Source organism: Apium graveolens, chromosome 4 (assembly GCF_009905375.1).
Source record: "Apium graveolens cultivar Ventura chromosome 4, ASM990537v1, whole genome shotgun sequence".
NCBI lineage: Eukaryota > Viridiplantae > Streptophyta > Magnoliopsida > Apiales > Apiaceae > Apium > Apium graveolens.
The window spans coordinates 311,934,923-311,947,928 of NC_133650.1; the positions used below are offsets into that span (position 1 = coordinate 311,934,923).

Consider the following 13,006-nt stretch of genomic DNA (forward strand, 5'->3'; position numbering starts at 1 on the left):
GACAATGCAATAAATAAATCATCCATCTTCGAGGTATTCAACTTCAGCTTGACACTTTCAATTTTTCTTTGAGTCTCATCATCAAACGAGTTGAGAGCATATTACCTAACAGGTGTCTTCGGGGCACTTGTTTTCCTACTTAAAAACACTTGCACCCTATCTTTGTCATACCCACCCATCCTTGTCAAACCCTTATCTTTGACAAGGTTCGAACCACATCAAGGAAGCGAGCAACCCGCGTATCAAAGAATATTTTAAAAATTCATTTCATTTTCAAGAACTAAGGTGCATTTATTGGAGTTATTGCAAATGAACACGATTACCTTCTAATTTTCGGCTACAAAATTAATCTCCATGGGTTATAAGGCTTCTAACTTTTGACCACAAAATTAATGAGAAATCCCCACTGGTCATAAGGCAATTTTAAAATATTGTGGGATGATGGCCGGGTATGAATCAAAATTCATTCACTACTGTTATAATAAAAATTATACATATATAGTTCATTCAATATTATAATAAAATATTGGTGGATCCCTGCATATACAAAGTTTCAACCAATCAAAGTGACCCATTTTATAATTTAGCATGTGTCCATGAGCAAATACGAGAAAAACCCTTTTTCTAAACAGCGTTTCTCGAGTACGAAGACGATAAATGTTGAATACTTTGCGAACTTGAAAACCACTCAGTCTAAGACAATGGCAAAGCATCTGGATGGTGGGAAATGGTTAAAGGTGCCTGATACAAGTTGCACCCCAGTTGAGTAAAAACTACTCAGTCTCCAATATACTTGTAAATAACAGACTTTCAATTATAAAACAACAAAAAATTCTGAACAATTCCTGCCAGTATCTTAAACAACGATTTAAGCAACTGGATGGTGGGAATATTCTGATTAAATTCTGTATGATTTAGTATGTCAACGATTCACAGATGAATAAGAAAACCTGGAAAACCAGCCTGGCTTGGCAGGCAGGTACTTTTAAATTTAACGTTGACTGACTTCATATCCCAAACCATACTTAAACTAAAGGCTTCCCATACTTAAACCCCTGTGGATTACGAAAGAACGAAAAAGTAACAACAACCATTTTTCTTCCATGGAAACCACTAGTAATCTTGAATTAACTGCCCCATCTTCTTCTTCTTCTCCGCCTGTCACCTGGGATGTCTTCTTGAGCTTTTACGGTGAAGACACTCGCAAAAACTTTACTTCACATCTTTACTCTGCTCTGGATGAAGCGGGAATTTTAACCTTTAGAGATGATCCTGCACTTGAAAAGGGCCAAGAAATTTCATCCGGGATACACAATGCAATTAGGGATTCAAAGATGTTTATTGTAGTTATCTCAGACAACTATGCTCGTTCGTCGTGGTGCCTAAATGAGCTTGTAGAGATTCTTAGTTGCAAGAAAACAGAGAATCAGGTTGTTCCTGTTTTTTACTATGTTGATCCAACAGATGTCCGTCGCCAGACAGGGAGTTTTGGAGATGCTCTTGATTATCACGAGAAGCTTTACTCTCCTGACATGATAAACAAGTGGAAATCAGCTCTTGCTCAAATTGGGGAGGTATCAGGATACCATCTCAAAAAACATGCAAATGAGTATGTCTCTTTACCTTGCTCTCCCTCATATTAGCATAACGAATTGTCATGTATCTAACCACTCAAGAAATTTTCTATAAAAATGCATAAAGGTTTAGAAGTTGACGCTCCCTGCAGGTTAACATAGAATCGAAAACCATTCAGAATATTAGTATCTAATCATTCAGAATATTGTAACCACAGGTTCATTTTGTATGGTTGATTGTATCTAATCCTGCTTTTGTTAAGTTCTTTTAGATGTTAAAGCTAGAGCCATAATAATACTCAATACATAAACTTACAGTTTCGTATTTCTTAATTAAAAACAGGTACGAATCGAAAACCATTCAGAATATTGTAGAGAAAGTGGGACGACAAGTAACTACCAGCGCGTTGCACCTCGGAGAAGAACTGTTTGGGATAGATTCTGCTGTTGAAGAAATATATCAGAAACTGAGGATGGAATCAAATGATATACGAGCCATTGGGATATGTGGGATGGGCGGAATCGGGAAAACTACTACTGCAAAAGCTTTCTACAATAAATATCATACCAATTTTGATAGTTGCTGCTTTATCCATAATGTCAAACAATATTCACAGGGAGGTAGTCCTCTACTTCCATTACTTGAGCAACTAGTGAATGCACTTCTCGGAAGGAAGGATTATAAGGTCCCTGATGTTGACAGTGGAATTAGACAATTGAAACGAATTCTACGTTTCAAAAAAGCACTCGTTGTTCTGGATGATCTGGACAAGTCAAGTTGTTCAGAATTTCTAGCAAGGCATCACAACTTGTTTTCAGCTGGTAGTAGAATTGTTATTACGACAAGAGATATACACCTGATAAATCAATTAAAAATTGATTTAATTGATGTAGATATATACATGGTGAAGAAATTGGGACAAGTTGAATCTTTAGAGCTCCTTAATCATCACGCATTCGGTAAAGTAAGACCGCCTATAAGTTTAAGAGAGCTCTCAGTAGGCTTTGTAACATATGCTGGAGGTCTTCCATTAGCACTGAAAGTGTTGGGTTCTTCTTTGCGAGGTCGAACTCAAGATGAGGCATTCTGGAAAGCCAAACTTCAGAAAGTTAAAAAAATTCCAGAGAACGAGATACTGGAAATTCTTCAACTGAGCTACAACGAGTTGGATGATGATACTGTGAAATCAATATTTCTCGATATTGCATTCTTCTTCGTCGGAAAGTACAAAAATGAGGGTGTTGACATATTTAAATCATGTGGTTACCATCCAAAAGTTGGAATTAAAATTCTATTAGAAAGATGTCTAATCATGATTGATGATAACAACATGTTTCAGATGCATGATCTTATACAAGACATGGGAAGGGAAATTTCCAAGAGCACACGGTTATTCTTGCGAGGAAATGAATGGGAATTTTTGCAAAATCAGGAGGTAATTAAATCCCATAAACCGTGTTGTAGAAAATTGTTATCTAACTGAGGAAATTTAATAGCTTTAAGTCTATAAAATTCATAGACTATCAATAAATTAAAAGTTATTGACATGATCTTAATTTCTTTTCAAAAAAATTTACATATGGGATTATGATTAGATAAATATTTTGTCCAGTGTAAAAACAAACTATACTTATATTTCCTACTTTTTGTGTTTGCAGGGATTAGATAAAATTGAAGGTCTCGTCTTAGATCTAACTCAATCAAGGGAAAAACTAATAAATTCTCAAATATTTGAGAGGCTACCCAGATTGAGATTACTTGAAATATGTGATGCTCACGGCATTAAAGGACATCTTCGGAATTCATTTCCAGAATTAAGGTGCATCTATTGGAATTATTGTACGTGGACACAGTTACCTTCTAGTTTTCGACCCCAAAAATTGATCTCCATCAATATGCCATTTAGCAATTTCAAGATGTTGTGGGATGATGCTATGGTATGAATCATAATTCGTTCACTACTCTTATAAAAAAATATTCATACATATTTTGTTCATTTAATATTACAATAAATCATATTGTTATTTATTTATATTAAATAATAAAATATATTATAATATGTAGAAATTTGTTATTAATGACTATGTATTAAAATAATCTATAAGAGCAATATAACTGTGTATTAAAATTTATAAAGTTTATACCTTTGTCTTTTGTATTCTTATAAACAGCATTTCACGAGTCTGAAGATGATAAATGTCGAATACTCTCTAAACTTGAAAACAACTCCCAACTTTGGAAATTCAAAATCAATTGAGAGGTTATACTTTCGTGGTTGTGAGAGCTTGCTAAGAGTCCACCCATCAATCAGAGAATTGACTGGTTTGTATGTTCTGGATATGACAGAATGCATCCCTGTGAAAAATTTGGCTGAATCATTGGGCCAGTTAAATAAACTGGGTTATTTGTGTTTGGGATATTGTAGCAATCTAAAGCAATTACCAAAGCAATTGGGTGATATGAAATTGTTAAAGGTGCTTGATGCAAGTTGCACCACAATTGAGGACCTCCCAGATTCAGTTACTCAGTTGAAGGGATTGGAAAAGCTGAAATTGGATGGTTGCAAGAAACTTAAAAAGCTACCGGAGCAGATCGGGAATATGGAAGGCTTAAGGACATTTTTTGCAAGTGCAAAAACCTTAGAAATCTTCCTAATAGCTTATGGAAGCTCAAGTTGCTTCAAGTACTAGATCTTCGGTGGTGTTCAAAGCTGGAGCTATTGCCTTATAAATTGGAGAAGATGCAACGTTTAGAAGAGTTGTATGCATCTGGTACAGCCATCGAAGAAGTACCAGATTCACTTGGACTACTGAGTAGGTTTTCTGTATTGAGCTTGTCTTATTGCAAAAAGCTTAAATATATGCCCAGTAGCGTGTGGAATCTTCCATCACTCACTAAAATGAACCTTTTCCAAACGGATATCAGTAGAATTAATCTGCCTGCTACAGTGAGAGATACCAAGTTGGTTACTTTATCTCTGAAGTGTAATGTAACATTATGGCTGCCGGTAATTCTAAGTTTCTCTTCTTTGAAAACGTTAGCTCTGAGTGAAGGGGGCGAGAGTTTATCTTCGACCAAACAATTCAGTCTCTCTAAGCTTTACAACCTACAACATCTCACATTGTATGAATGTACAAATTTTGGGTCATCGTTTCCAGAACTTCCTCTTAATGTAACTCACTTACTCCTATTTAGCCATGCAACACTGGTACATCTACCCGATTTATCCAGCTTGGAAAAGTTGAAGAAGTTGGAGATATACAGTTTCATCAGCCTTAAATCACTTACACCACTTCCTCCTCACCTTCAATCACTTACAGTTTATGATTGCACAGGCCTTCAATATCTATCAAATATGTCAATGTTGAAGGAATTGAGTGATTTGCAATTTGGTAAGTGCAGCAAGAAGAAATCAGTTGCTTCCAAAAAGAGTTTCCTTCAGGTTGGTTAATTTCGGTTTAAACTCCCTCCCTGTACCCCTCTAAATAACCACTCTTCTATAAATCTAACTTCATTTTTTTATGTTGCAGGTAATAGATGCAAGAAAACGCTTCCTCCCTTTTTATAAAGTTGAGTTACCAAAGATTGCAGAATGGTTCCGCTATAAAAGCACTGGGCGTACAATCTCTTTTGATATCCCGACACTGTGGGCAGATAATATCTTAGGTCTTGCTCTCTCAGTTCTTTTTACGAGCGAAAACATTAATCATAACGTTAGCATGAAAGCTGATATAACCAATAAAACAAATGGTACAACAAAGTCCTGTCTGATTCCTGTATCAGTGAGCAGTACAGGGGGTGAAGTATATTATGTGGTGAAATGCATAAGCGGAGATGAAATCTCAATAAGAAGCGGAGATAGAATTAAGATTTTACTTCAAAGGCAATTGTATTATTTTACCGGAAACGAAGAACTTCCTTACTTAGGAGTGAAGATAGAGATGTTTGCTGCCCATGTCATACAAAGAACACTCTCCACCCCAGATTTTCCCTCTGTTTTAAACAACTTGATAAATTGACACATTGTGTACTTGATGTGTACTAGATAAATTGGACTTTATTATTTATTTTATCTGAATTTTTTTTAATACATTTTATATGAATTTTATTCTTTTTGCACTTTTTATATATTTTCTTTTCTAATTTCAACTTCACAAAGTAGAAACAATTGTATTTCGTATCCCTAAAATTCTTTATGTATTTATTTTGCGTCTTATAGGTTATATAAAACAGAGATTATATATGATCAAGTAAAATAATATTTTGCCTAATTTTCGTAAAATTAAATTTTGAAAAAGATAAGTTTTACATAATAATTCTAACAATTATGCAACTTTTCATTAGCTTAATTTTGAACAGCCACATGAGTACTAGTATGAACTAAAAATATTTTGCTAATAACTTAGAGTGTAATGGCATGTGTGTTAATCTTATTTTTAGATTTTAATTTTGTTTATGTAGATTCGAAAAGCATATTTCATAGAAAAAAGTCGTTTAAAGTGCTCATTTGTTATTTCATAATACATCTTCATTTTCTCTTATTCTTATTATGTAGGAAGGGGATATTTCATGACTTCGCTTTATCTTTTAAGCTTTTACTCCGGCAGAAAAACTAAACCACATAATTGGTCGTATAACAACGATTTATGTAATTAAAAAAGATTGAATCTCATTTTCAATACAAGCACCTCAAAATATATATTTCCCTTAGTATTTGTTGTTTGATTTTTCAGCGCATATTTAATTATTTTAATATATTTCGATTGCATAGTTAAAATCATTATTTTTACAAACTTTTTCTTAAAACAAAATATTATTTACAAATTTTTATTTACTAAAAAACAAAAAATAATAATTATAAATATAAAGATTGAATACATAAAAATTTGAGCGGAAACAAATATCAAATATTACCGAACATAAGTAGGAGGGGTGAATAACGGGTCAGAACCGAATCGAACTGAACCGGAACCGTAAGAACTGAGAACTGTAAGAAAATTTTAAGAACCTAACCGAACCTTTTTAATGAAAGAACCGAAACGGAACCGAACCGTAATTTACGGTTCGGTTCCGAACCGAAAGAACCGAATTACTATTTTATTTTAAATTTTTTTATTTTGTACATTTTTCTTTATTCTAATTTTTTATTTTTGAAATATTAAGGTTAACTTAGTTAAAAAGAGATTTTACTAGGAGTAGATTATTTTGCCTTCGATTAGTTTCTAAAATTTAAGATAAATATATTTTAGTAATAAAAATCAAAACATCATGTACATTTAGAAAAATGAATAATGTAGTATGACATCATTTTTATTTTGAAATTTATTATAATATTATATATGATAAAGAAATAAAATATATAATATTAATATATTTAGATATATTTATAATATAATCGATTCGGTTCTTACGGTTCTAAGATGTTAAGAACCGTAACGAGAACAGAAAATTTGAAAAAATGAGAACGGGACCGGACCGAACCTGAAATAGTTAAAACCCCAACCAACCGAAAATTCGGTTCGGTTCGATTCTCGATTCTAAACCGGAAAATGCCCACTCCTAATAAGTAGTACATATTTTTTCAATTAAATTGGGCAAGGATATCAAGATTTACTCAATGATGATAGTTTTACTAAAGTAAATCTTGATTTGATATTTTTAATGTATTCTTTAAATGATTATTATTGTATATGCCACGTGGCTTATGATTAATGAATTATGTTACCCATAAAAAATAACTCAATCAAAAAGTGTCAAAGATGCCTACATACGAAGATATCACTATTAATCTTGTTGTCGCAAATGAAATCAAGTTAGAAACTCACTTTTAAGTGGCATGTTCACCCTCTAACGTGAGCAACTCCAATAGAGATGTGCAAAAAAGATTGCCACATGACTTGTGGCATGATACTCTTATTGGCTCTCCATTGAAGTATTAGGAATGTCGGACCAAGTTGCCAAATCCAGTATATTTTATTATATTATATGTAACAAAAACTCAGGTCGCACACCCGAGATGATGAGGAACGAGAGTGAAAAATGTATATATATGTTATTTATGAGTTTATATGTATTTATATTAGAGATGATTAAAATTATTTATTTGTGGTTATTAATTAAATAGGTTATTTATAATAAAGCCCAGTTGTTACGGGCTTAGTTACTCCGACTCGTCACTTCCGGCAGCCGTACCCGTGTCGGGGACACGGGACACGACCCGGAATACGTGTCAGACCCGGCATTCAAAAATCCGACCCGTCATCCTCGTTGTTGCAAAGAATGTAAGTGATATTTCAGATCTTTTCTTCTAATGATATCACATAAAAAGAGGAAGATTATGTTGCAGAAAGAAGGCCTGGAAGAGATGAAGAATTGAAGACAAAAGAAGAAGATGGAAAGAAAATGAAGAAAAGTAGATGACCGTGTATGTATATAGCATCTGTATTTATAAAGTAAAAATGATAGATGGATGTATGGATGTGGACAGCTGTATGTCTAGATTCAATTTTTAGATAAGAAAGCTGAAGCCAGCTGTCTTCCACAAAATTTTATGTTACTATTAATATTAATGTTTATACTTTACATGTTGACTTACAGTACCAAACATTATCCATTTTAAAGCACCTCTTACTTTAAAATTATTATAAATTTTACCAAAGAGTAATAATAATAATATAAATTAAGTAAATAACATTTATTATTTATTTTATAATATAAAAATATTTTCTAAATAATTTAAATTATGCCATGTCCCCGTACCCGTGTCTAAAATTAGGACGGTGTCCCCGTGTCCTATATTTTCGGAGGTGCCGTTCGTGTCCGACACTTCGTACCCGAGTCTGAGCAACTTAGATTACGGGTCTTAGTCCATTAGGTTTAATACTATGGATTTTATAATCTATGTAAGTGATATAACCCCTCACATTGTTACTAAGCTTCAATATGAGCTTACATTGAAAGAGTTAAACAATAAATATGATGAACTTGAGAGATTGAAAAATAGGTACAAAATTGGGTTGGGCAAAGAAAGGCACAAACGTGCATATGAGAAACTAAAACAAGAATTTGAGAAAGCAACGAGGACTCTTGAGACTCTCAAATCTCAAGTGGAACGTCTTAAGCATTTGGAAAATGAGAAAAAGGTAAAAAGGGAAATTGAAGTTGAACATATAAGTAGGGTTTTTATAGTCCATATAAGTGATGTAATTGCCCACATTGTTACTAAGCTTCGATTATAGAATTTTCTTGGGAATAATATTATTGATTATTTTTGGTAATCGTATAATTCATTGCTTTGATTTTTTGTTCTTACTTTTACAATACAATTCATCTTTTTAAAATCATTCCTACATCAAGAGACTGTTTATCAACTATGTTAGTACATGTGAGCATAACAATAAAACACTTAACATACCTCAAGGTAACTAAACAGTTGCTCCCATCGCTAAATTAGTCTTCTAAATTCTTGCATCAACATTTTTCGCGTTCACCCTGCAACCTTTTCTTTGTGTCAGGTTGATGTTTTGCCATCCTGCTGCTTAACTTCTTTAACTGGCTAGTTAACAAGAATTTTCAAAAGTGAGCAAATAATGCCCAAAGTTCACTACCATAGGTCGTGCCGCTAAACAAGGACTGAGTTGTGGCAAAATTTGTTCAAGTATTAAACCATGTAATAACTAAAGTTAGTTGTGTAACATAATTGTCAAAATATTTAAATTTAAATATTTAATATCTTTGTTTCTTAGAATTACAGAAAATATATAAGAAATGAATTTTATACTCTCGTATAGGCCCTGAGCTCACTTGGCACCAACCAAAACATTTCACGCCATTTCTACAAAGTACTCTATTTCACACCAAAGCATTAGTTGAGGCTTCACATCAAACACTAAACATGCATAGTATATCCAAAGAAAAAAGCTAACCTTGTGCACCATTTACTTTTTTTTCTTTTTTGAACAGTAGACCAACTCCACTTGCGGAACTTTCCGATGATGTTTAGCGGATATATAATACAAATTTTTTTTAATAATAGGATAAAAGGTGGTTGTAGTTTAGTAGGATAAGTAGACTGTGTGAGTGGTTGTTTAATAATTTAGTAATTTAGCTGATATATAACACTATTTATTTATTTATTTAATAAACAAAATTAGGGAATAACCGTTGAATAAATTATACCACATTTCGATTATTATAGTATAATATAGATGCTATAATAATTTCATTATGATCCAAATAATAAATAAATTATTATATTTCTAATTTATTTGTATGACACATATATTTTTGTAATTTTAGTAAAATTGACATCAATTTTTGTAAAAAAAATGCCAAAATTAATGTGAAAGTGGGAGATAATTAAAAATAATATTTTTAATTATGTGACATATTTAACCGTTGGATATGCTCAAGTAACAGAGTTGGGTGCATTTTCGTCTTGGCCAATGCGTTGGTTAAATTTTACATAAGTAATAATTAAATTATTATTTATGAGACCCTTTTTTATATAGTGAAGAAATAAAAAATGACTTATATTGTAATATCCCGTAATTTTCAGAATTAGATTAATAATCGAATAATAAAATAAAATGGATTAAAATTATATAAGGACAAGTATTTACAATTGAATTATACTAATGGGCCTAAAATTTTGATTGCATTTTAATACGTATAACTTGTAGTTTAAGAATTAGGGTTTTGTATCGTTATAAATACATCATATTTATTTTTCTCGTCTTTAATATCAAAATTCGTAGAGTTTTTATACATAAAAACAACAGTGTTGTAAAATTCATCGTAACTCGGAATTTGTTGATTCCGAACTTTAAAGAAAGGTATTTTCGTTCTCTGCAACTTTTGCGTTTCATGTTTTCCAAGAAAACATCGTTTAGATGGTCAAAAGGCTAAAAACGAATCTGGTCAGGTTTTGAAGTAAGTTTTCGATCTATCTTGCAAGTGTTTTCAAAATCATGTGTTATGTGTATATGTTTGATTAAGAAAATATTTGTTAAGTGATGATATATTTGAAAATATTATGTGTTGTAGTATATGTATTGATGTATATATGTGATGTCTATACAATAATTTGAGATCTCTGATTTATACCATGGTTTATGAAAATATTGAGTAAGAACTTTGGACCTGAGTCACCGGTTCGTAGTGACAGTTTTCTGAAAATTTAGAATTGTTATCACCGGTTTGTAGGGGTCTTGACATGGATTATGGGTTTTGAATTATTGTTTTTTATGTGGTATGTGTATTATGTGTATCGAATAAGTATAACAATATGTATTGAAAGTATTTGTTTCGTATATCGTATCATATAGATTATCGTATTTTGTTATATGTGTATGTGTTACTTGGCCTGCTAGTGGATCAATTATTTTTGTTGCGGGGTTGTATCGCTCATTACTTATAATTTTTAAGTTCGATGTAAGATTTCATTTGGATGGCATTAGGGTTCGGGGACCTTAGTTTTGAAGTAAATTGATTTTGGAATTCCGTTAGGTGCTCTTTTATAATAATTAACCCTTAGAATAGAATTTCGGTTTAATAAATTGTATTGTATTTTAGTTTTAGTTTAGATTTAAAATGCGAGCTGTTATAGTTTATTTAGATTTAAGTTTGACCTATAAGAGATTAGGGGTTGTAGACGTATAGGTTTGTTGTGAATTTGGGGACCAGATTTTTTAAGGAGGTTAGTATGTAATACTCCCTCCGTCCCGTTGATTTCTATATGTTTACTATTTGCACGCATTTCGAGGTCTCTATAAAATATAGTTTCGTAATGTTTTTTTCAAAAAAAATTTTTAAAATAAAAGTTTAAACATGAAACTTTTACTCAGAAAAAAAAAATTAAAAAAATATTGTGGAATTATGTTTTAAATGAACATTGAAAAGTGTGCCAAAAAGTAACGTATAGAATTCAATGGGACACAGGGAGTATACCGTAATATTTCAGAATTAGATTAATAATAGAATAATAGAATAAACTAAATTAAAATTAGATAAGGACAAAGATTTAAAATTAAATTAGACTAATCGGTCTAAAATTTGGATCGTATTTTAATACGGTCCACTTATAGGTTAAGAATTAGGGTTTAAATCATTATAAATAAATCATATTTGATTTTCTCATTTTTAATATCAAAAATCGTAGGGTTTTTATACATAAAAATAGTTGTCTTGTAAAATTCATAAAAAATTCATCGTAACTCGAAATTCGGTGATTCTGGACTTTTAGTAAAGTTTTTTTCGTTCTCTACAACTTTTGCGTTTCATGTTTTTCAAGAAAATATCGTTTAGATGGTCAAAAAAGCTAAAAAACGGATCTGTTCAGGTTTTGAGGTAAGTTTTCGATCAATATTGCTAGTGTTTTCTAAATCATGGGTTACATGTATATATTTGATTATGAAAATATTGGTTACGTGATCATATGTTTGAAATTATTATGTGTTATAGTATATGTATCGATATTATATATGTGATGTCTAGACAATAATTTGAGGTCTCTGATTTATGACATATTTTACGAAAATATCGAATAAGAACTTAGGGTAGTTACCGGTTTGTAGTGACAGTTTTATGAAAATTTAGAACCGTTATCACCAGTTTGTAGTGGTCTTGCATGGATTTTGGGTTCTGAATTATTGTTTTTCATATGGCATGTGTATTATGTGTATCGAATAAGAATAAGATTATGTATCGAAAATATTTGTTTCGTATATCGTATCATATAAATTATCGTATTTTGTTATATGTGTATGTGTTACTTGGCCTACTAGTTGGATCAATTATTTTTTTGTCAGGCTGTATTTTATAATAGAATTTCAATTTAATAAATTTTATTGTATTCTAGTTTTGGTTTAGATTTAATAGTTTGAGAAGTGCAGGTTGTTATATATATAAGCATAAAATGAATTTTAGTGAAACATTTTTATTTTTAATTCTAAAAAATCACTGAAAAACTATAATATCTTTAGCACATGTGGACCGACATAAATAATCGATATCTTATTTATTATAATTATTTAATTTATAATTTGGCATAAATCTGTTTTTTGTTTAGGACTTTATATATCTCGGTCAGCCCGAAGGATATGCATCAGGGATCATTTATAAACACAAACGAGCTTTCATAATTTCTTTAGATATAATTTGTTGTATTCAATTTTTCTTTATCTTTTAACCCTTAAAAAATGCATTTATTATTTAGCTCGGATATAACTATATAAAATTCATGGAGTAGGGTTGTAAATGAAATAAATACTGATTACTATGATAAAATTATTGTGCTAAAAATGATGTTATACCTATAATATAATATCAAAGAGAAACCTGTAGACAAAAAATATAAAATAGCAAAATAATATATTTACAATTAGTGCTAAATATGGAATCCACTGATTTACATAAATAAATAGCTATTTAC

General features: G+C 31.3%; 1 pseudogene; it reads left to right on the forward strand.

The window, feature by feature from the left end:
- The first annotated feature begins 301 nt into the window (after positions 1-301).
- Positions 302-5,621, forward strand: LOC141720153 (disease resistance protein Roq1-like; annotated as a pseudogene).
- The last annotated feature ends 7,385 nt before the right edge of the window (positions 5,622-13,006 follow it).